The following is a 23,920-nucleotide window of genomic DNA, read 5'->3' on the forward strand; positions in this document are numbered from 1 at the left end:
TTCTCTTCCCACGTCCGCAGGCGTCCGATCGCCTCCGTTATGGTCATGTCGTCGATGTCGTAAAGCTGCTCGAGCGTGCCGATGATGTACGTGAATTTGTCAGTCACTGAATTGAAAAATTTCTCCACAATCTCGGTCTCCTCGAGCTTTGCACCAACCGCGCGGATCTCTCCCACCAAAGTAGTAAGACGCATGGCATAGTCGTTCACCGATTCAGTTTCCTCCATCTGCAACTTGTGAAATTGGCGCTTCAGCACTTGTGCCCGAGCCTTGGTGATGCGATCTTCTCCGATCCTCATCTCCTTGAGTGCGTTCCACGCCTCTCTTGCCGTCTCGAACTCCGCCAATGTCATCAGCACGGAATCCGGCACAGACTGGGCTATGGCGGCCATGGCACCTTCGTCGCGCTCCTCGTCGACGTCGTCGTCCGTGATGGCCTCCCACACTCGAAGGGATCGAAGAATAATCTTCATCTTCACCGCTCACATGCCGTAGTTGACGTCGGTGAGCATCGGGTACTGGATGGGGATGTTGCGATGCGCGTGGACGTTGGCGCCGCTTGTTCCTCCACCACTGGTTGCTGACTTGACGCCCTTCTTCACCTTGTCGCCGTTCTTGTTCGCCTTGGCACCGCCGCTGCCGGACTTGACCGACTCAGCGTCGCTGTCCGTCATCGTAGATCGTAGATCGTCGAGGCTCTGATACCAATTGTTGGCTTTTGAACTTGCGTATGCAGCTGTACAGGCGTGGCTACGCGATTCTTGCTTCGGACGGCTACTTGACGGAATTTGCGTAACTAGCGACACGAATAAAACTGATCGATGGATTTGATGGTTAAAGGCCCGTGTCGAGCCTTTGCTTTGTATTGCTTTTCGTTTTTCTGGTTTCTTACAACGTGGGTTACATAGGTATATATAAGAGCTAACTAGTCCTATAGCTAACCTAGTCGGTTTCCTGTACTAGTCCGTCTCGGACTAGCACTTGAAAATTCCAAGCCGTGTTTAACTCTAATATCCATAACTAGGACTGTTGGTATAAACATCTTCCAACATGAGTAACACAACTGTCAGGACAAGCAGCAACTCAACACATCCACAAGCCAAGCACATTTTCTCGTTCTCTTCACAAAATGAATCGGGTATTGTGATGTTCAAAGTACCAGCAAATGTAGCTGAGGGAATTAATGAAAAGATTCAATTTTAAACCTTAAATCTCATCTATAACATAAAAATATTGGTATCATTCTTTTCTCCCTCTCCGTTCCTAAATATAAGACCTTTTAAAGATTCCAATATAGACTACATATGAAGTAAAACGAGTGAATGTGCATCCTAAAATACGTCTATATACATCCATATGTATTTCATACTAGAATCTCTAAAAGGTCTTATATTTAGGAACGGATGGAGTATATAGTATCGCAATTCATTCCTCAACAGTCATGACGAGGCATAAATGTGAAATTTCTCAATATAATGCTAAACCTGAAATGGGGTCAATCAATATTTTTTGCATTGCCTCTAGCCATCCAATGCATTCTACGCTGATGTGCTAGTCCTGTGAAGATAACAGTGATTATTCCAAAGCAGACACATGACCATATATCATGTAATTGTGCACGGCAAAATTGTTACCTTTAATCTCAGTCAACACAGAGTGTAATAATCTCTTTTAGAAGATTGTCAGTTGAAAGTTTTCTTTGCAAGGAACAAATTAATATCAAAGCTATGGACTTGAGGCTGACGATTGTTGGAACATATAGGGTGTCAGCGAAGAGAATTGACTCAATCCCTCAATGGTAGCTGGTCACTTTAAATTAAATAGAAATAGGGATCTAGTTTACACTAATTTCCTATATCAGTGTGGGAAGAAAAATTCTACAGCAATGGAGAATAATAATAATTTTTGACCTTTCAAGTCCTAAAATTGCATGCATTTCCCTTCGGAGGGAGTAGCAGTTCATAATGTTCTTCTTCTGCTAAGTATTGTCGTTATGTTTTTGTTCCAGAAGGCATCAATATGTGCAACTCAACATGACATTTGGACAGGACAATGTCGTCTCTACTTAGCCTACTGAAGGATGAAACACTGGTGGTTGGGCTTTATTTTCCATGATCTTTGTAGCCACAAGTTATATGCTGGCTAGGTGCATCATCATAATGCAGAGGTTTGAAGTTCAATGAGGTTCGTCCTAAGCCTTTTCAATAAAGTTCAATGAGGTTCGTCCTATTAGAGGACCAAGCAGGTAATCAAGGGATGCTCAACTATTGACCTACCAAAGGACCCATAATAATTTCATGTCGATACTACCACCCAATTCCTTTATAAGGAGGGAGCTAGGCTTCACTAAAAAAGAGATGAACAGCACGTTCCTCATTTTACTTCCATGTCTTAGAATTTTCCAATCCAAATCTTGCGTCATTTGTTGTGTCTCGGCACAATAAAGAATTGAGTTTTGATAGCATGGGCATAGAAGGCATCAGGAATTTTCCATCAACGCTTACAACTAAAGCTTGCACTTCCCTTGCCCGTGCGTCTCTATCCCATCCAACAGGGTCGGCTTAGTCGAATGGTCACCTTCCGCTAGCAGATGTGTCCTCCGGAAATTGACGTTTTGTACACCACGTTATCACCCCATATGTCTTAATGGGGAAGCAGTAGCGACATCTACTGCTTTGACTACGTATATGGTGTACACTGGAATGGAAGAGGACGCTACATCACCTTCACTTCACGACCTCAGTCGGCACATTGTTTTGAAGTGACTCCAAGCGATCACGGTGAATTGGTCGTCTCCAGAATTCCGGTGCAGATGCGAATGCGGTAGCTGGTGGCACGATTACATTTGCATGCATCCGGACTACTCATTCTTACATCTTTGTGTACAGAAGTGTTCATTCAATCAGCCTCTTCTTTGAATGCGATAGTTTAAAATACTCCCTCCATCTCAGTTTAGAAATCTGACACGTGTCGTCAATTTGATCAACTTAATAAGAGATATATATAACAAAAAATATACCATTAGAAACTTTAGGTGTTTTATTTTTTAATCATATAATTTTTATGTTAAATAATATATTTTATATAAATTAAATTAACATATGCATGTCTTTTAAACTGTGACGAAGGGAGTAGCACGATATGCTTTAGCGGTGGGCCTCTTTTAAATGTTGCAGCGTGCTATAGGGATGATATTTACAACCAGCACACCAAATGCAATTTTGGTGAAGAAGCCCAGACGAAGAATTGTGTATGTACCTGGCCGGCGCCCAAGAGATCCCGAAAGAGGACTTGAATGTGGAGAGAGTTCTGTCTTGAAACTGCAAACTGTAGACTAAGCTTATTGAGTAGATTCCTGATTTGCCAAAATTCCAGTGGTAGAATCCACGATGTTAGCTGAATACGTACTTCTCTCCCGAAAAAGCATCCAGACCCTGAGAGAATCTCTGGTGATGACGGTATTGAGGCGGCCAAGAAGTTGCAACAAGAAAATTCCTACTCCCAGACTCACATCTCTCACAAACACAATTCTTCACTAGCTTCTTGGAGCCAACGGGATCCCTTATATACATACTCGTACATGCGAGCTGTACTCTTCCTCCGCGACGCACGTTCGAGACCACTGTAGCACCGTGTCAATTGATCATTCAATGGCGAAGGCGACCGGGAAGGTTGGCGCCCGAGGTGTGCGCGTTGTTGGCGTCCTTGGCCTCTTGCCCTCACCACAGCCGCCTGCACTTCGTCAACTAATACCTCGGTCTCGTCACACTGGTTTGATACGTAGCCTTTTCCTCCTCGTATCGTCTAGATTGCTTCTCAGTTGATAAATTCGACGACGACTGCGTGTCAGGTCGGCGAGAATGAGCACAAGAGTCAGAACTATAAAACATCTGATCCATGGATGCACTTGCACTTGCAGTAGAACCAAATATGTGTTATTGGTCAGGTTTTTTTTAGAACGGAGGCGTGAGACGTGTTTATTAGGACAGTAATGCATCCTTACTTGTGAGCTGTTGAATTCTTTGTTTGGAATGTAGGTGGTCGTCCGATCTGAGTTTATTGCTGGGCCGACTGTCTAATGGGCAGCTACTCCCGTAGCATTTTTGGAGGCATGTGGTTAAGCCTGGTCCGTGCCTCCCCTGGTGTACCGACCCGTTAAACAATTTAGAGCCCTGCACCCACACATCCCCTTGATGTTCGAGAGACCAAGTATCTTCCCAAAATAGAAAAATAGATCAAGCGCATGTCTGTTTTTTCCCCGCCACCGCAACCGTCGGCTCCCGTTGCTCACTCATCCCGAACCCACTACCCCGGCGGATTTCCGTCCCCCACATGTTCAACCTCATGTGGGCGCTAGTCTCAACTGCTGGAGTTAAACACGAATACGTATACGTCCGTGTCCTAATCATGCACGTGTACCCGAGTCCGTGTTGGCTTGATAATCATTGCCGAGTAGAATTGCTGGTTGTCTGTAAGATAGCTAGTATATATACTGGTGTACCCTTGTAACCTGTAATTGTGAGTTGAGAATCAATAAAGAAAGACAAGGCCCGACACAAGCCTTTTGGTTATCAACCGATCCAATGTCCAGGGCGTACGTGAGTTCCGGCCAAAGCAAAAGGTTTTGTTTACATGTTTGGGGAATCCATCGAGGGCATTAGCTAGCTATAAGGTGTTGTACGTGCGCGTCTCGCCATATAGTGCTGGCTTCGTAATACGAAGGCCGCTTGGGGCAGGAACCAAGTTCCAGCCAGCTTCGTTTCATCATCGTCGTTCGTCGTCGATCTTTACGTGTCGTCGGAAAGTACTGATCAACGACTCGGTCTAGTCCAACATCGACAGCCTGTAAGAGTTCTCCTCTGGCCAATGCCCTCTCCTTTTTGCCCCGACTGTGTGTGCCACCACGAATTGCTATATAGAAATATGGCTACATCCATTATAAAACAAAACAAGCATGCCATAGTAGATGCACGAGCCCTCTCGGAGTCGGTTGCGGGGTCATAGCCAACAGCTTCCGTGGCACGCACGATAGCACTAGTGCGGCCTCGGAGACGCGGAGGCAGCACAGGGTGTTTTTCTATCCTACACATCCAATCTGCGATTGGGGGCATTGGGATACTCTTTCGCCTTCCCAGTCGGCTTTGGCGGCTTCCTTCTTCCGAACCGGCAGAGGCAGTGGCAATTCTTGCATATTATGTTTCTCAAGTTCTTCTCATTCGTCTTCGTTTTGCCCTTCTCCTTCTCCTTGTCAATTGTTTTTTCCATTCTTATTCCTCTTCCCCTTCACCATTATCTATAAAAAAGGACATAATTAATTAATACATAATAGCAAAGATTAGATCATCGAATGTACATGTTTGGTGACCGTCCTCAAGGGTCTCCAATTGTACGACTTCAGTAACAGTTCATAAGGGTCCTTTAATGAAGTCATGACTTGTGCGAGGGCATGACAAGAATACAGTGAGCCTTTGTGCCTCCGCACTGCTCCAACGAAGATTAGAATCTGCAAGAGTGTGAACTTTCGAATACATCGTCGTCTCGTATGCCGCGTTTATCTTTTAGCCGAATTTTTTACCTATATACACTTACTTTGTCATAGCCATCCTGCTTCAAGTTATATATTTTGTTATCACATAGTTGTTTATCTTCTTTAGTATAAGTTTTTCATGCATATAGTTGAGCATAGCTTATTTAGATTTTATGGTTGATAAATTAAACGCTAAATTTATTCCTCTTTTGTTCAAACATAAACCTTAACTGATTTTAAACCACCTATTTGACATGAAAGATGTAATTGTACCTGCTGGGTGTCGAAAAAGTTTCAAGACAAGCCGACAAAGGAAATCGTCACTTCGCATTCAAACCTGGGCCACTCGCTCTTGAAACTAGGATTCGTCCTTATAGATGTTTCGCTTTCTAAGCAGTGTGTGTCATAATATTTGAAAAACGTTCTTCTTTAGAGACGCCGTAATCTACTGAAATATGTGTCTCTAGCTACGTTTATGGGGTATATCATACTACGTGACCAGATGTACAAGTCTTTTGAATATTGATGTCATTACTAAATCGAAACATACCACTTCAAGTAAAAATAATTTACCAGTAATATCAGTTTCATATATCAATGTGATAAAAATTTAATTTATTGTGACGGTGAAATTTAATCCTTTTTGACCTTTCAAATCGTCAAATCACATCTATTTGTCCTTGGAAATAGGAGTTCGTGATGTTCTTTTGTTAAGTATTTTGTAGTAATTGTCATTAAGTAAAAAAAACAAGAAGTTTATTTCTTTTGCTAAATATTATCACAATATTTGTTACATGTGGAACTTTCACATTCCAATAGAAAACGCATGCACGAAAGGACGTCAGGCGGGTGTCATGATCACTTATCAAAGAGACACTAGTAATTATCATGCGGCATGACACTTGGGCGCCCCTAGTTTTTGTAACTTGTAAGATTGCTTTATCTCAGGGATGTTTGCATGATCTTAATAATAAGTTGTGTTTTGTTAGGTGCATCACCTTAATGTAGAGGTTGATGTTTTCAACAAAGCATTTCCTTCTCAGGAGAAAATAAAGGCTTATGGATTTTGTCGTCAGTTTAAAGCTCTCATAGCACAATCAAGGCATGTTGAGTTATTAACCTACTAAAGGACTGCATAACTTCATGGCAATCCTACCACGTGAGTCCCTATAAGGAGAAAGCTAGGCTTCCCTAAACAAAAGATGAATATATGTTCCTCGTTTTACTTATTTGTCATAGAATTATTCAACCTCATTCATGCGCTATTTGTTGTGCCTGCACACAATATGGATTGGAGAGTTCAATAGGATGGGCATAGGAGACATCGGTAATTATCCATCCACCTTTAGAACCAAAGAATGCAGTGTGCACTCAGATCGCCTCCATTGCATGATTGCATCCCACTGTGTTTGCTCGTGCGGATGCAATCCTTATGCTAACCGTAGTATACTCCTGTATCCGACATTCCGAGCCACGCTATGGGGATTTCTCCCGATCCATGCTCTTAATCCCACGGTATGAGTCATATGGCCAGCAGTTGGTTATACTATTAACCATGTTCTTAATCTGGATTCGACGATAAAGGGTTTCCCCGCTTTATATTATAGTGCAACCATCCGATACATCCAGCTTGCTGAGGCCACAACCCAAACAAGCCCGAAATGAAAACTAGAAGAAAGAAAAGAGAAACAAATGTCGACACCTGCAGATTGACAAGGAGATGAAGACCGTCAATCGCTGCACCCGCTGGAGAAGTACCACCGCGTCCGAGCATTCTAAAGCGTCGCATACCGAACAACAGTTTCAAGAAGGAATGCGACGATCCGCCACTGTTGCCCGAACAAGTCCTAGGGTTTCCCCCGCTACACGGAGGGGAGTGGAGGAGGGATATCCCGGACGCCCTTCACGAAGGTCCGGCAGCGCTCGCACGCGTCACCGCGTCAGTGCCGGGCAAGCCGCCAGGGATTTCTCCCGATCCACAACCACCACCACCACCCAAAACACTTCATATTGCACCACTCACTCATCCGCCCATCAGCCTGTGCCACCACGATTACCAGACCATCCTCGTCATCTTTCTGGAGCTGCGAACATGAGGCGTGGAGGGGGAAGGAGACAACGGCCACGGGAATGGCCACAACTCGATCGGAGGGAAGGGACAACATCCACCGCCTATGCGGAGCCTACCAGACACGACGGCGATGACTTGCCAGGCACTGACGAGCCGGTCGGGCCCACTTGGTCCCGGACAGTCCTTGTCCCGCGCTACAACTCGCCGACCAATGAGGTGGTCACCGACCATAGACCACCGCCGCCTCGCCCCACCATCGGTGAGAAACACCGCTGAACGTAGAGCTACTAGCTCGCCCAAATCGAGATGAGGCCCAAACGGGCCCAGTTCTGGGCCTGAAGGGCGCCGCCCCACGACCAACGACTGTATCATCGCGTCGAGAGTGACCGTGGCACGTGACTCCACCGCCATCGGGCCACACCGTCGATGGTCGAAGGGCATCGCCGCCATCCACCACCGCCCGAGCAAGGGAGCCGCACGCGGGGAAGCGCAGACCCGCCGCCGCCAGCACCACGCTGGCAATGCCCGGCGATGCTCGCTGGCGGCAGCAGGAGGAGGGAAGGGGGAGGGGGGGTCCCTAGAAGGGGAAGGGTGAGGAGCCCCTGACCGCGTTTCTCGGGGATGTGACACAGTGGAGCGGGGGAGTGGCTGTCGACTATCCTCGAAGAGTGGAATTTTCTTAATCTGGATTTCTTGTGCACATGCGATGCGGGGCTCTTTCTTATTGTTTGAAAAAGAAACCTGGTTGGCCACACGACTCGCATGTACCCGGCTCCACTCCTAATTCCTCCTCGGAACCACCCCCACTCCCCCACGCCTCGATCTCTTCATTCCCAACTCCACTAGGCGGCAAGTCATAAAGATAAAGAAAACAAGTTGTGATGAAGACACCAAGTGCCTTCCCAAAAAATTAATAAAAAAAAGGCAAGCGCATGTCTGCCTCATCGACGCCACGGTCACCCCGACCCCTTTATGCCGGTGGGTTCCCATCCCCAACCTCTTCGACCTCGTGTGGGCGTTGGTCCTGGTAGCTGTTGGAAATATGCCCTAGAGGCAATAATAAAATGGTTATTATCATATTTCCTTATTCATGATAATCGTCTATTGTTCATGCTATAATTGTATTAACACGAAACAATAATACATGTGTGAATAAATAGATCACAATGTGTCCCTAGCAAGCCTCTAGTTGGCTAGCTCGTTAGTCAATAGATGATCATGGTTTCCTGGTCATGGGCATTAGATGGCATTGATAACGGGATCACATCATTGGGAGAATGATATGATGGACAAGACCCAATCCTAAGCATAGCACTAGATCGTATTATTCGTATGCTAAAGCTTTTCTAATGTCAAGTGTCTTTTCCTTCGACCGTGAGATTGTGCAACTCCCGGATACCGTAGGAGTGCTTTGGGTGTATCAAACGTCACAATGTAACTGTGTGACTATAAAGGTGCACTACGAGTATCTCTGAAAGTGTGTGTTGGGTTGGTACGAATCGAGATCGGGATTTGTCACTCCGTGTGACGGAGAGGTATCTCTGGGCCCACTCGGTAGAACATCATCATGAGCTCAATGTGAATAAGGAGTTAGTCACACGATGACGTACTACGGAACGAGTAAAGAGACTTACCGGTAACGAGATTGAACAAGGTATAGGTATACCGACGATCGAATCTTGGGCAAGTTCTATACCGACAGACAAAGGGAATTGTATACGGGATTGATTGAATTCTTAACATCGTGGTATATCCGATGAGATCATCGTTGAGAAAGTGGGAGCCACCATGGGTATCCAGACCCCACTGATGGTTATTGGCTAGAGAGGTATCTTGGTCATGTCTGCCTGTCTCCCGGACCCGTAGGGTCTACACACTTAAGGTTCGATGACGCTAGGGTTATAGGGAATTGTTATACGAGGTTACCGAAAGTTATTCAGAGTCCAAGATGAGATCCCGGACATCACAAGGAGCTCCGGAATGGTCCGGAGGTAATGATTGATATATAGGACGAATGGATTCGGACACCGAAAGTGTTTCAGGCATCACCGATAACGTACCGGGACCACCTGGACCACCGGAGGTGGCCCCGGGGATCCACCGAAGGGGGTCAACGACCCCAGGAGGTAAGATGGGCCAAGTGGGGGAGGGAACCAGCCCCTAGGTGGGCTGGTGCGCCTCCCCACTCAGCCCAATGCGCAGGGGAGAGGGAAGGGGGGGGGCAAACCCTAAGCCAGGTGGGCCTAAGGCCCACCAGGGGTGCGCACCACCCCTCCTCCCTTCCTGGCCGCCACCTCCTGGCGCAGATGGGGCTGCCGCACCCCATGGGGGGTGGGAACCCTAAGGGCTGCGCCCCCTCCCTCTTCCCCTATATATAGTTGAGGTTTCGGGGCTGTTTCGCACACGGTTTTCTCTCTCTCTCGGCGCAGCCCTGCCCTTCTTCCTCCTCCTCTCTGTCGGTGCTTGGCGAAGCCCTGCCGGGAGACCTCGTCTCTCCATCGACACCACGCCGTCGTGCTGCTGGAGTTCTTCCCCAACCTCTCCCTCCTCCTTGCTGGATCAAGGTGCGGGAGACGTCACCGGGCTGCACGTGTGTTGAACGCGGAGGTGCCGTAGTTCGGCACTAGATCGGAATCACACCGCGATCTGAATCGCCGCGAGTACGACTCCATCAACCGCTTTCTAGTAACGCTTCCGCTTAGCGATCTTCAAAGGTATGAAGATGCACTCACCCCTCTCTCGTTGTTGGTCTCTCCATAGGAAGATCTGAATATGCGTAGGAAAAATTTTGAATTTCTGCTACGTAACCCTACAGTAGCCTCCATGAATTGTCCTCTGGCTAATGCCCTTCTCTTTTTGCCCCGATTGTGTGTGCCACCACGAATGGCTATATGGAAATATGGCTACATCTATCATCAAGCAAAACAAACATACCGTGGTAGATGCATGAGCCACCTCAGAGTCGGTTCTGGAGTCGGAGGCAGCTGCTTCCGCGACATGTACAACAGTCCAATGTGGTTGGGAAGACGCGGAGGTGGCGGACGGTAGTTTTTTGCCCTAATTAAACATCAAATCTACGATTGAGGCATTGGGAGACTTTTTCGCTGTCCCAGTTGGGTTTGGAGGCTTGCCCTTCTTCTCAACTAGAAGAGGCAACGACGATTCTTGCATATTATTTTTGGAAAGCTCTTCTCATTCATCTTCGTCTTTCCATTCTCATTCCTCTTCCCTTCCCTTATTATATAAAAAGGACATAATTAATGAGTGCATAATAGCAATGATAAGATCATCAAATTTACAGGTTTGGTGACCGTCCTCAAGAGTCTCCAATTATATGAGTTTCGTGAATGTCCTTAAGGGTCCCTTGGTAGAGCCATGACTTGAAAGTGGGTGTGCGGAGAATACGGTGAACCATTGTGGAGCTTGTGGAGCATTGTGCCTCCACATCACAATATCGTAGATTAGCATCCGCAAGGGTATGAACTTTGCGATACATCATCTTCGTGGGCGACTCCGTTATCTTTACCCGGGGCATTTACTTATGCACTTACTCTATGATAGCCATCGTGCTTCAAGTCATATATCTTACTATTACATAGTTGTTTACCTTGCTTAGTATAAGTTGTTGGTGCTCATTGTTGAGCCTAAGTTATCTAGGTTTTCTGTTTGGTAAATTAAATGCTAATTTCATTCCTCATTTATTAAAATGTAAACTTAAATGTTTTTAAACCATTTATGCACCTCCTCCCTCTAGGCGACATTTACATACTACTAGTAGTAGTATAGGTCACACTAGTGGAAAACGGGCCTTTGGCCGGGACCCTTTAGTCCCGGCCTGCCTGTGGGCCGGGACTAAAGGCCCGGCCACGTCGCCCCAATTCTCAATGCCTCCCTCGAGGCTTTAGTCCCGGCCCGTAAGGAGCCTTTAGTCCCGGTTCGTGTCCCAAACCGGGACTAAAGGTCTACGCGGTGGGCAGTGGTGGTGGCAACCGTTCGTATCCCCCTTTAGTCCCGGTTGGTGGCTCAACCCGGGACTAAAGGCCTAACACGTGGCCTGCCGTAGTGGTGGCAACCGTTGGTATACCTCTTTAGTCCCAGTTGGTGGCTCAACCCGGGACTAAAGGCCCTAAACGGTTTGCATCCCGCGTCGTTTCGGGCGATGAAAAGCACGAACCGAAGCAGAGTCGCCATTTCTCTGTTTCTTCTTCTCTCTCGCTCTCGCTCTCTGTTCTTCTCCTCTCTTCTTCCCTTCTCTTCTTCCACCATGCCAACTCGCTCTGAATAGGTGCTCGCACATGGCACGACCATGCTCGATGTCGTGTACACGAACGAGAGCAGGGAGATGTCGTTTTTTCTTGAACAGTTGAAGGAAGGATGGCTTGACGCTGCAATGGATCATGAGAAGTTCTTGGGGCTTGATCTGGAGTACACGGCCGATCAACGCGGTGTTGCCGTCATCCAACTATGCTTCGCACACCATGTCTTGATCTTCCAATGGGCGAGGTAAGTTTTGAGGCTTTCTTTGATCCAAGATAATGACATTGTAAGTTTAGTTGTTTCAATCATAGTTGGTTCCCTTCAAATAGTTGTAGTGAAACAATTTTGATTAGTTGAAGGGGAACACAATCTAATTGGAATAGTGTGCCATAATCTGAAAAATCGTATTAGAATCAACTAGTTTTTAATATGTTCCATTGGAATTATAGTTGGTTCCCTTCAAATAGTTGTAGTGAAACAATTTTGATTAGTTGAAGGGGAACACAATCTGATTGGAATAGTGTTCCATAATCTGAAAAATCGTATTAGAATCAACTAGTGTTTGATATGTTCCATTGGAATCATAGTTGGTTCGCTTCAAATAGTTGTAGTGAAACAATTTTGATTAGTTGAAGGGAACACAATCTGATTGGAATAGTGTTCCACAATCTGAAAAATCTGATTGGTTCAATATGTTCCATTGAAATCATAGTTGTAGTGATACAATTTTATGCGGTGTTCTTTGATCCAAGGTTATGAAAATTGCATATAGCTAGTGATCTCTCTAGGTTCCATTGGATAGCAATATGATATGTCATAGTCATGAAAATTTCATATAGCTAGTGATCTCTCTAGGTTCCATTGGATAGCTATAGTGATCTCTCTAGGTTCCATTGCATATGTTCTATTTGAATCCTAAAGATAATTTTCTCTTTAGTTGTAGTGAAACATGTTTCCTTATTGCAGCAGTATGTAACATTTGTTCCATTTTAATTTGTTTCTGTTGCAGTAGTGACAAGCATTGTCCAGAACTCATGGACTTCCTTCGCAGCGGCATCACTTTTGCTAGCGTTGACATAAGGAATGACAAGCTGAAGATGAGGCACAGCTTCGGTATTGAGATACCAACTGGTTGCCTCATTGATCTCCAAACGGTATTCAGGCTTCGACATGTCAGGACTTCGATGGCTCATATGGCAGTTGCCTTGATCGACGAGGAATATGGTGATATGAAGACCAGTTTCCCAAAGTCTCAGCACAAACTTTGGGAGAAGGCCCCACTTGATCGTATCAACATTGAGTATGCAGCAAAAGATGCATACGTTTCATACGAGTTGTACCGCAAGATTCGAGTCGTCAACTATGGCCAGCGTCACCTCGAGGAAGGTGGACATTCTGATTCACACGATTCAGACGAGTAGTGTTCTCAACGTCGAACACTTGTATATATATCTATGGTGGCTATTATTATGTACTGTTTGGACTAGTATCATGTACTGCTTGGACCAATTTATATATGTCTAGTTTCTGTTTGTGCCATTATAGTTTCCAAATTTGAATGGTTTAGCCCTTTCTAACTTCATTTGCTACTTTTGAATGGTTTAGCCCTTTCTAACTTCATGGTATCATGCATTTCGATCACATATATATACAAAAAGTCTTCAGTTCAAATAAGTTCAAAAAATGAAATCCCTTTTGTAACAGATCTGTTTTTGATTAAAACAGTCATTTAAAAATGAAAGACCATTAGTCCCACGTGGCGTGCAGCGGAACCACGTGGCGTGCTGCGGAACCACTTTTGTTGTGGGGTCGCTTTTCCTTCTTCTCCTTGTGCTAGATATTTGTTATGCATTAGGGAAAGAAGGAATAGCGACCATCATCGACGGTCAAAAAATCAGGTGAGGGAGTGTCCACCATACATGAGAGAAGAAGAATGCGACTGTTGTTGTGGGGGTTGCTTCTCCTTCTTCTCTTTGTGCTAGATATTTGTTATGCACTAGGGGAAGAAGGAGTAGCGACCATCATCGACGGTCGAAAAATCAGGTGAGGGAGTGTCCACCATACATGAGAGAATAAGAATGTCGACTCTTGCTGTGGGGGGTCGTTTCTCCTTTGAGGGTCAACTAGCTCAAAAAAAATAAGTAAATGCACGAAGAATACCAAATGAAGTCAGAAATTGTTAAAATTTTGTGATGTGCCTTAGAATGGTGCATTTTGAACACACAAAAAGTATGCAGTTCAAATAAGTTCAAAAAAATGAAATCACTCTGTAAGAGATGAGTTCTCGTTCGAAACCCTGATACTTCGAGAGAGATTGTCCGTTTTGTACACGAAGTGCATCCAGTTTTTGTCGTAGCCCTCTCAACTTTTTAACACATGCTATGTGGGTGAAATAATGATAGCATGCCAACTTTCAACATTTTCAGAGTTCATTTGTAGTGCTTTTCAATTTCAGGGTCAACTAGCTCAAAAAAAATAAGTAAATGAACGAAGAATACCAAATGAAGTTAGAAATTGTTGAAATACTGTGATGTGCCTTTGAATGGTGCATTTTGAACACACAAAAAGTATGGAGTTCAAATAAGTTCAAAAAAATGAAATCCCTTTGTAAGAGATGAGTTCTCGTTCGAAACCCTGATACTTCGAGAGAGATTGTTCGTTTTGTACACGAAGTGCATCCAGTTTTTGTCGTAGCCCTCTCAACTTTTTAACACATGCTATGTGGGTGAAATGATGATAGCATGCCAACTTTCAACATTTTCAGAGTTCATTTGTAGTGCTTTTCAATTTCAGGGTCAACTAGCTCAAAAAAAAGTTAATGCACGAAGAATACCAAATGAAGTCAGAAATTGTTGAAATTTTGTGATGTGCCTTAGAATGGTGCATTTTGAACACACAAAAAGTATGGAGTTCAAATAAGTTCAAAAAAATGAAATCCCTTTGTAAGAGATGAGTTCTCGTTCGAAACCCTGATACTTCGAGAGAGATTGTCCGTTTTGTACACGAAGTGCATCCAGTTTTTGTCGTAGCCCTCTCAAATTTTTAACACATGCTATGTGGGTGAAATGATGATAGCATGCCAACTTTCAACATTTTCAGAGTTCATTTGTAGTGCTTTTCAATTTCAGGGTCAACTAGCTCAAAAAATAAGTTAATAGTTTGGATAGTCAAAATAATTACTTTTGAAAATTGAAAATAGTTTTGCATTATTTATTCAATTTCAAACACTTTTCATTATCATAGTTTTGTCAAATTCTCAAATATGCAAAAAGAATTTTAATAAACATAGTTTTTAATTGAAAATAGCAAAATAGTTAATAGTTTGGATAGTCAAAATAATTACTTTTGAAAATAGAAAATAGTTTTCAATTATTTATTCAATTTCAAACACTTTTTCATTATCATAGTTTTGTCAAATTCTCAAATATGCAAAAATAATTTTAATAAACATAGTTTTTAATTGAAAATAACAAAATAGTTAATAGTTTGGATAGTCAAAATAATTATTTTTGAAAATAGAAAATAGTTTTGAATTATTTATTCAATTTCAAACACTTGTCATTATCATAGTTTTGTCAAATTCTCAAATATGCATAACTTTTTTCTTAATAAACATAGTTTTTAATTGAAAATAACAAAATAGATAATAGTTTGGATAGTCAAAATAATTAATTTTGAAAATAGAAAAAAATTGAAACTATATGAGAATTTATAGAGAAAATTCAACCTAAATTCAAAGTGAACTCACTTTGAATTCAGGTTGAATTTTCTCCATAATTTCGAATATAGTCTCAATTTTCAGTGAGTTTAGGCCCGAAAGCCTGCTTTAGAGAGGAGCTCGATGGAGAAGCTGCGATGGGGCTTATAAACAAGTGTTAGTCCCCCTCGCTGGGCAAGGTGGGACTAAACTTATCGTGCAGCCGAGGAGGGGCTTTAGTCCCGGGTGGAGCCACGCCCCGGGACTAAAGACCCCCTTTAGTCCCGGTTGGAGCCACGCCCCGGGACTAAAGTCCCCTGCTTCCCGCCTTCTGGTCTGCCCGAAAAAGGGCCTTTAGTCCCGGGTCGTGGCTCCACCCGGGACTAAAGAAGGTCTTTAGTCCCGGTTGGAGCCACGCACCGGGACTAAAGATCCACCTATATAAGCGGGAGTTAGAAAATTTCCAACCCAAATTGTCCATTTCTCTTCTTCTTCCTCTCGTTCTCCTGCCCGGCGTGGCACAGCGACGAACTCGACGACGCCGTCAGTCTGCCCGCCGTCCTGCTCGCCGCTGCCTGCCGTCGTCGTCGTCCTCCTCGCCGCCGCCGTCCTCCTCGCCGCGCGACGCCGTCCTCCTCGCCGTGCGCCACGCGGTCCTCCTCGCCGCGCACCGTCGACACCTCCGGCTGGTAAGCCCCCCGCCCCCTCCTCCCCAACACTCCGGCCAGTAGAAGAAAAGAAGAAAAAGGAGAAGACAAGAAGAAAAAGGAGAAGAAAAGAAGAAAAAGGAGAAGAAAGGAAGAAAAAGGGAAGAAAAGAAGAAAAAAGATTTTTTTTGTCATTTAATTCCTATTGTTATTAGGTTTGTGCTAGATTATTAGGGTTAGTAATATTTAGAATTAGGAAAAAGGAAAATAAGAAGAGGAGGAGAAGAAAAGAAGAAAAAGGAGAATAAGAAGAGGAGGAGAGGAGAAGAAGAGGAAAAATAGAAGAAGAGGAGAAGTACAAGAAGAGAAAAAATTAGAAGAGGAGGAGAGGAGAAGTAGAAGAAGAGAAGAGGAGGAGAGGAGAAGTAGAAGTAGAGGAGAAATAGAAGAAGAGGAAAAATTAGTTTAGGGTTACAAGAAGAAGAAATATTGTATAGTGTATATGCTTAAGTGTTAATAGTGTTTCTTAGATTATTGCTTAATTTTGCTATTGTATATGCTTAAGTGTTAATAGTTTAATTTTGCTATTGTATATGCTTAAGTGTTAATAGTTTATTTTTAGCAAGAAAATTAATAGAACTAGTTTAATTTTGCTATTGTATATGTTTAAGTGTCCGGGACTGGGCTCCGCCCGGCTGGTATTTTAGAGTTTAGGTTCTAGCCAAGACCCGGGACTAAAGGTCCTCCTATATAAAACAACACTTCGAAGTTTCCAACCCCTCTTATATAGTTTGTTAGTTTATTAGTTAATCAAATGTCCGTTTTTTGCAGAACTATGGATCCACATATCAGGAACCTCGAAGAGGAAGAACTTCTCGAAGATATAATCAAAGACGGCCCCGACGTTGAACCAGCTGAATCTCCGTCGTCATATCTAAACCCCTCCGGATATGGAATGGAGGTCGACCGACACGAAGATGAAGCCGATGGGGCAGGAGATAGGTCCAATGACGGAGAAGGTGATAGCTCCACTGATGGAGAAGCCGGTGGAGAAGCCGGTGAAGAAATAATAAAGTCCGGCGAGGTATACATATGAAGTTCGACAATCACTTGTAATATGTGAAAAATATTGGAGATAGCTCTATATTGTATACATATACATTCATTTGACGAATGTTTCTCCCTCTTAGGCCTCCACATCGAGCAAAGCTACGAAACGAGGCCCGACTAGAAAGTTGGATGCATGGACGCATTACACCTTTGAGGTGATATTGCCTACGGGCGAACCCAAGCTTCCTAAGAATGCTGCTGACACATTCAAGAAGCAATGCGGAGTTCTCGTTAGGGATCACGTCCCGATCAGCGTTCGGGAGTGGAACAAGCGCAAAGGGGCAGCCGATAGTGACTATGTCGCCGAAAGGTACAAAGATAATCTTTGGAATGATCTCATGTCACATTTCAATCTGCCAGAATGTGAGAATGAAGACGCCGCAGACAAACTGAGGGCCAAAGTCAAGCAGTGGACTCTAAAGAAGATGGTCGAACTATTCCGTAGCTGGAAGAAGAAGCTATGGAAAAACTATCTGAAGACAAAGAAAGTGCCAGTATTCGAGGGGTATCTAGCCAAGCAGGCGAATCACTGGAAGGAATTTCAAGAGTACAAGGAGTCAGAAGATGCCGAGGCATTATCAGAAAAGAACAAGATAAATGCCGACAAGAAGAAATATCACCACAAGCTGGGGCCAGGGGGCTATGAGACTGTCATCCCAAAGTGGGAAAAGAAAGAGCAAGATCTGATAGATAAAGGCATCGTACCTGAACCACTCCGTGATGAGTGGGAATTGAGAGCAAGAAATTGGTTCCTTGCGCATGGTGGGTCGTACGATGAAACAACAGGGGACCTCATCTGTAATGACGATCTTAGGATACCCAGGGAGAATTGGAAAAGGATAGTGAAAGAAATTAAGGAGGGACAAAGAAAGTTCACTGCATATAGAGATAAAGATTTGCTCACATTGGTCCTCGGCAATGACGAACATGGAGGACGAACGCGAGGCTTCGGTCCATCTTACCCGTGGTGGCTTGGGTTTGCCAGAGACCAAGACACTTACAGAAGCCGAGAGAGAGCAAAGAAGCGGCAGCAGGATGAGGAGAATGACAAGTTCAACCAGTTGCTTGCCAGGATTAACGAGCAACAGAAGCAGATTGATGAGCTTAGAGGAGTACCACGCCAGGAAGATCCTGCACTTGATATTACCGGCGCCCCATCTAAGCGGAAAAGCAGCGTGGCTGAATCTGAGGCCCCGCCCGACGATGAACGAAGAATGATAGAGGGCGGTCCCGGCTACCCCGTGGATGGAATCAAGGAGTCAACATCATGTGAACTCCATCAGAAATTCAAGAACATATCCATGAAGGTGGCCGTCGGACAAGCTTTACCTTCTGGTCCTGATGCACGCTGGCATGGCCGTGAGATTCCAGCTAGCTTTGCTAAAGTCGGGGTGGATGAAATCATGACGGGGTTTAATGATATGGAGCTCGACATAGCTGGACCCGAAGATGAGAGGACACTCGGAGAAGTACTGGGTGGAGTCATCCTATGGGACAAGAACTACATCAAGCTTCCAGGCTCGGCCCCAAGGACAAACCTGCCTCCGAGTCGTCGCAGGTCACCTACACCTCCATTACCTCCAAGCCCTCCACATGACGTCGGCCAGCACAACACGAGTCCATCTCGATCACCGCCGCCGGACTTGGTTCGTCCGTCTCCGCCGCCGCCCGCTCCGGATACAAAGCGTGAGCCTGCCACGGATACAAAGCGGGAGCGTGCCACCAAGAACGCTCCGCCGACGATTCCTAAGCCACAGAGCACCCCACAGCGCAAACGGTCGCCCCTCCCAAAGGTACGTCATGCTAATCTTTCTATCAGACCTTATGACTTACACCATAAGCCTGATGACTATACACGCACATTGCAGAAGGAAGTGAAAAAGAGCAGATCACGTGCAAGTGCAAGTGGGAGAAAATCAAGTTCAACTACAAGCAAGAAAAAATCATACGTTCCTCAGCTTGGACAAAAGGCCAAACAGTCGATCCCACCCCTCAAGGTGTTAACCGAGAATGTTCCCCCTCCGGTGCAGGGGCTAGCTTTAGAAAGAGCAAAGGAGTTGGCGGCTGCATGTGGTGTCTCGGTTGAAGAATTGATGTCTTCCCAAGACAACAAGATACCCAAGGCTGTGGTAGCCCCTAACCCACAGTTTGTCTTGGGTGAGCCTTTGGTCAGCAAAGATGATCTCCCAACAAATATGCGTTACTTGCATCAATGGTACTTAAGTGAATCGAAGAATGGGAGAACGATGATCGTGCTGAGTGTCCCACAGGAGTACTACGGCCGCCCCGAACAAATCCATATCGACTTTGATGAACTCTTCCAGATGTACAATGGCGACGCCCTCGACAAATCGCTTATGAGTTGCTATTGTCTGTAAGTTTTTCAATTCGTTGTCTACGTATAACTTGTTTAGTTATTTCAATTCATTGTCTATATATAACTTGTACTCTATTATGCAGAATGAAGATTCTGGATTGTAAAAGTAAGAGCATCCTAAATATTGGGTTTATTGACCCAGATAAAATACATATAGCCACGCTAACTAATTATCCCAAGGAGACGGAGGAAAACCTTCTAAGGTTTCTAACAGATCAAAATTTCTGTGACCACATACTGTTTCCATACAACTTCAGGTGAGGGTCTTTACTCTGTTGTGTCCATTCACTTATAAGTGTAACTGATAAGTTACTGACACACACACACACACACACACACACACACACACACACACACACATATATATATATATATATATATATATATACATGTGTAGCTTCCATTGGATATTGTTGGACATTCAAATTGATAAGGGAAGAGTTGATGCCTTCGACCCATTATCGAGACCCTTGGAACAGTTCCAAAGCCTGCAGGACATGCTCTAAGGGTAATTTCAATCATTCTTGCGCTCTATCGGTCTCTTTCGATGATTTTTCTGATATATCAATTAATGAAAAACTTAGCAAATCATTATCCTTGTCGGGCAGGGTTTGGAAGCAGTTCAAGTGCATGACTCCCGGTATCGAGCATGAGAAGCTGACCTTTAGAGCGGCTCAGGTAAGTAGTAGTATGATATACTTCTATTTTCAATACATTTATGATGCTAGATTATTATTTTGATTATATATATTCTATTCTCGTAAACTGCGACCAGCAGCCACGGGGAACGCATCTATGCGGATACTATGTTTGCGAGACCATTCGCACGTTTACCTCTGAGCACAAGGATCACAGATTCGAAGTAAGCAATGAACATGCACACCTCTATTTTTACCCGTCATTCTTTGTTATCATGATTGATATTCATATTCATCTCCTCTTCTTATATAGCACACGGCCATGACGACGAAGGTCCTACCAGAGCAACGCGCGATTGCTGTTGCAGAGGAGCTTGCGACCTTTCTGAGGACGGAAGCTATAGATGACAAAGGACGATTTAGTGTAGCTAGGGGTCATTACTGATGTTCGTCCATGTAATCAAATAGACGGGCTCTAGTCCCGATAATTCACATCTCCATATAATTGTATATATATGCTCGCTTGTAAGATAAGTTAACCTTATATATATGTGCATAATTATTTCTATTTAAATTATATGAAAACTAATTTCCGAACACCAAACGAGGCATCACGTTAATCTCCCGAACACCTAAACCCTAAAACCCTAAAACCCAAAAATAATTTCATTAAAAAAAACCCCGAAAATAAGAAAAATCTGAAACTCTTTATTCCCGGCCCGTGTAACGAATCGGGACTAAAGGTCCTGCCCGTGGGGCACTACGAGGCGCCCACGTGGAGCACCTTTAGACCCGGCTTGTAACAGGGCCGGGACTAAAGGTTAGGCCTTTAGTCCCGTCCCTTTAGTCCCGGTTGGTGAACCGGGACTAAAGCCCCTTACGGGCCGGGGCTAAAGGCCCCGTCCCCACTAGTGTTTCATTGGATTCTGTTGGACATTCAAATTGATAAGGGAAGAGTTGATGCCTTCGACCCATTATCGAGACCCTTGGAACAGTTCCAAAGCCTGCAGGACATGCTCTAAGGGTAATTTCAATCATTCTTGCGCTCTATCGGTCCCTTTCGATGATTTTCTGATATATCAATTAATGAAAAACTTAGCAAATCATTATCCTTGTCGGGCAGGGTTTGGAAGCGGTTCAAGTGCGTGACTCCCGGTAACTTTCCTGAGAAGCTGACCTTTAGAGCTGCTCAGGTAAGTAGAAGTATGATATACTTCTATTTTCAATACATTTATGATGCTAGATTATTATTTTGATTATATATATTCTATTCTCGTAAAGTGCGACCAGCAGCCACGGGGAACGCATCTATGCGGATACTATGTTTGCGAGACCATTCGCACGTTTACCTCTGAGCACAAGGATCACAGATTCGACGTAAGCAATGAACATTCACACCTCTATTTTTACCCGTCATTCTTTGTTATCATGATTGATATTCATATTCATCTCCTCTTCTTATATAGCACACGGCCATGAGGACGAAGGTCCTACCAGAGCAACACGCGATTGCTGTTGCAGAGGAGCTTGCGGGATTTCTAAGGACGAAAGCTATAGATGACAAAGGACAATTTAGTGTAGCTAGGGGCCATTACTGATGTTCGTCCATGTAATCGAATAGACGGGCTCTAGTCCCGATAATTCAGATCTCCATATAATTGTATATATATGCTCGCTTGTAAGATAAGTTAATCTTATATATATATGCATAATTATTTCTATTTAAATTATATGAAAACTAATTCCCGAACACCAAACGAGGCATCACGTTAATCTCACGAACACCTAAACCCTAAAATCCTAAAACCCTAAAACCCAAAAATAATTTCATTCAAAAAAAACCAAAAATAAGAAAAATCTGAAACTCTTTAGTCCCGGTCCGTGTAACGAACCGGGACTAAAGGTCCTGCCCCTGGGGCGCTACGAGGCGCCCACGTGGAGCACCTTTAATCCCGGATTGTAACAGGGCCGGGACTAAAGGTTAAGCCTTTAGTCCCGCCCCTTTAGTCCCGGTTGGTGAACCGGGACTAAATCTCCTTACGGGCCGGGGCTAAAGGCCCCGTCCCCACTAGTGTCATTAAGGGCGTGCCATTCAGCTAGCACACGTCACTAGTAAAATTGTTTGTTGATCTAAAGAAAATAAAGTATTTGTACATACTAGCGGTGTGCCATCCAACCTGCTCGCCACAAATAACTCATTGTGAATTGAAAAAAATTGAAGTGCACTTAGTGACTTAAAAAAAGCAAATGAGCCCAGAAATTTGACATGAAGGATGTAATGTTGCATGCTGAGAGTGGAAAAAGTTTCAAGACAAACTGACGAAGGAAATCATCACTTCGCCTTCAAACATGACTCACTCGCTCTTGAAACTACAAGTCTTCCTTATAGATGTTTCGCCTTCTAAACCGTGTGTGTCACAAAATTTGAAAAACGTTCTTCCTCAGGGGTGTCCTAATCTACTAAAATACGTGTCTCTAGCTACCTATATGGGGTTATATCATACTCTATGAGAAAATGTGGAAATCTTTTGAATATTGATGTGATTACTAAATTGAAAATGTCGTTTCAAGTAAAAATAATTTATCTAGTAATATCAATTTCATATATCAACGTGATACAAAGTTAATTTATTGTGATGGTGAAATTTAATCCTTTTTGCCCTTTGAAATCATCAAATCATATGCATTTGTCCTTGGAAGTTTGTGATGTTCTTTTGCTAAGTATTTTGTAATAATTTGTATTAAGTAAAAAACAAGAAGGGCGTTTCTTTTGATAAATTTATCACAATACTTGTTTCGTGTGGAACTGTTACATTCCAGTACAAAACAGGGCTGTTGAAAGGCATGTGCCCCCCCCCCCCCCCCCCCCAACACACACACACACACACACACAAAAAATCGAAGGGCCAGGGGTTTGGGTCCATATACAATTATACATGTATGTGTATTAGCCGAAGAACTCTCAGTTTTGGACCAACGGTTTTGCCTCTGTCGCCTGATGCACTTTTTTTGGGCTTCTAAGGCCTGGTCCGTTGAAGCCACTTGCTGCCCATCTCATCTGGTCGGCAGACGAAATGGCAACCACGATAGTAAATTGTCAAAGACTACCACATTTCATGCAACCGTGTCCAGTGGCTACCATTTTAAGATTATCAGGGAAAAACTATCAAAAATTTCTTAATCTGTTGCTAAAAACTACCAAAAGTTTTAACTGTCTGTTTTAGCTCGTTTAACCGTTTTCCTGGCAAGGCGCGTCGCGACGTGGACGGGGCGATGCGCGCGGCGCAGAAAGTGGCAAGGAGCTGGTGGAGAAGGACCGTCACCCACCAGCCGAGGCCCGAAGAGGCAGGCGTCCGGCGAGAAATCATCGCGGGCGCCGGAGCGGATGCCGTGGCGGCCACGGACGACGACGGCGCGGCCGCGGAGGGCACGCGGTCTCGGCGAGCGCGATGGTGGCCGCGCGGATGTCGTCGGGGGTGCGGAGCGTGGCAGGGACGACGGAGAGCAGGGACGCCGAGTCGGCGAAGTTGAGGCAGGCCGCGCGGCCACGGAGGGCCAGCGCGGCGACGTCGTGGGCGCGGGCCGCGGCCTCCGGG

The sequence above is a fragment of the Hordeum vulgare genome, chromosome 5H, assembly GCF_904849725.1.
Source record: "Hordeum vulgare subsp. vulgare chromosome 5H, MorexV3_pseudomolecules_assembly, whole genome shotgun sequence".
NCBI classification, from domain to species: domain Eukaryota; kingdom Viridiplantae; phylum Streptophyta; class Magnoliopsida; order Poales; family Poaceae; genus Hordeum; species Hordeum vulgare.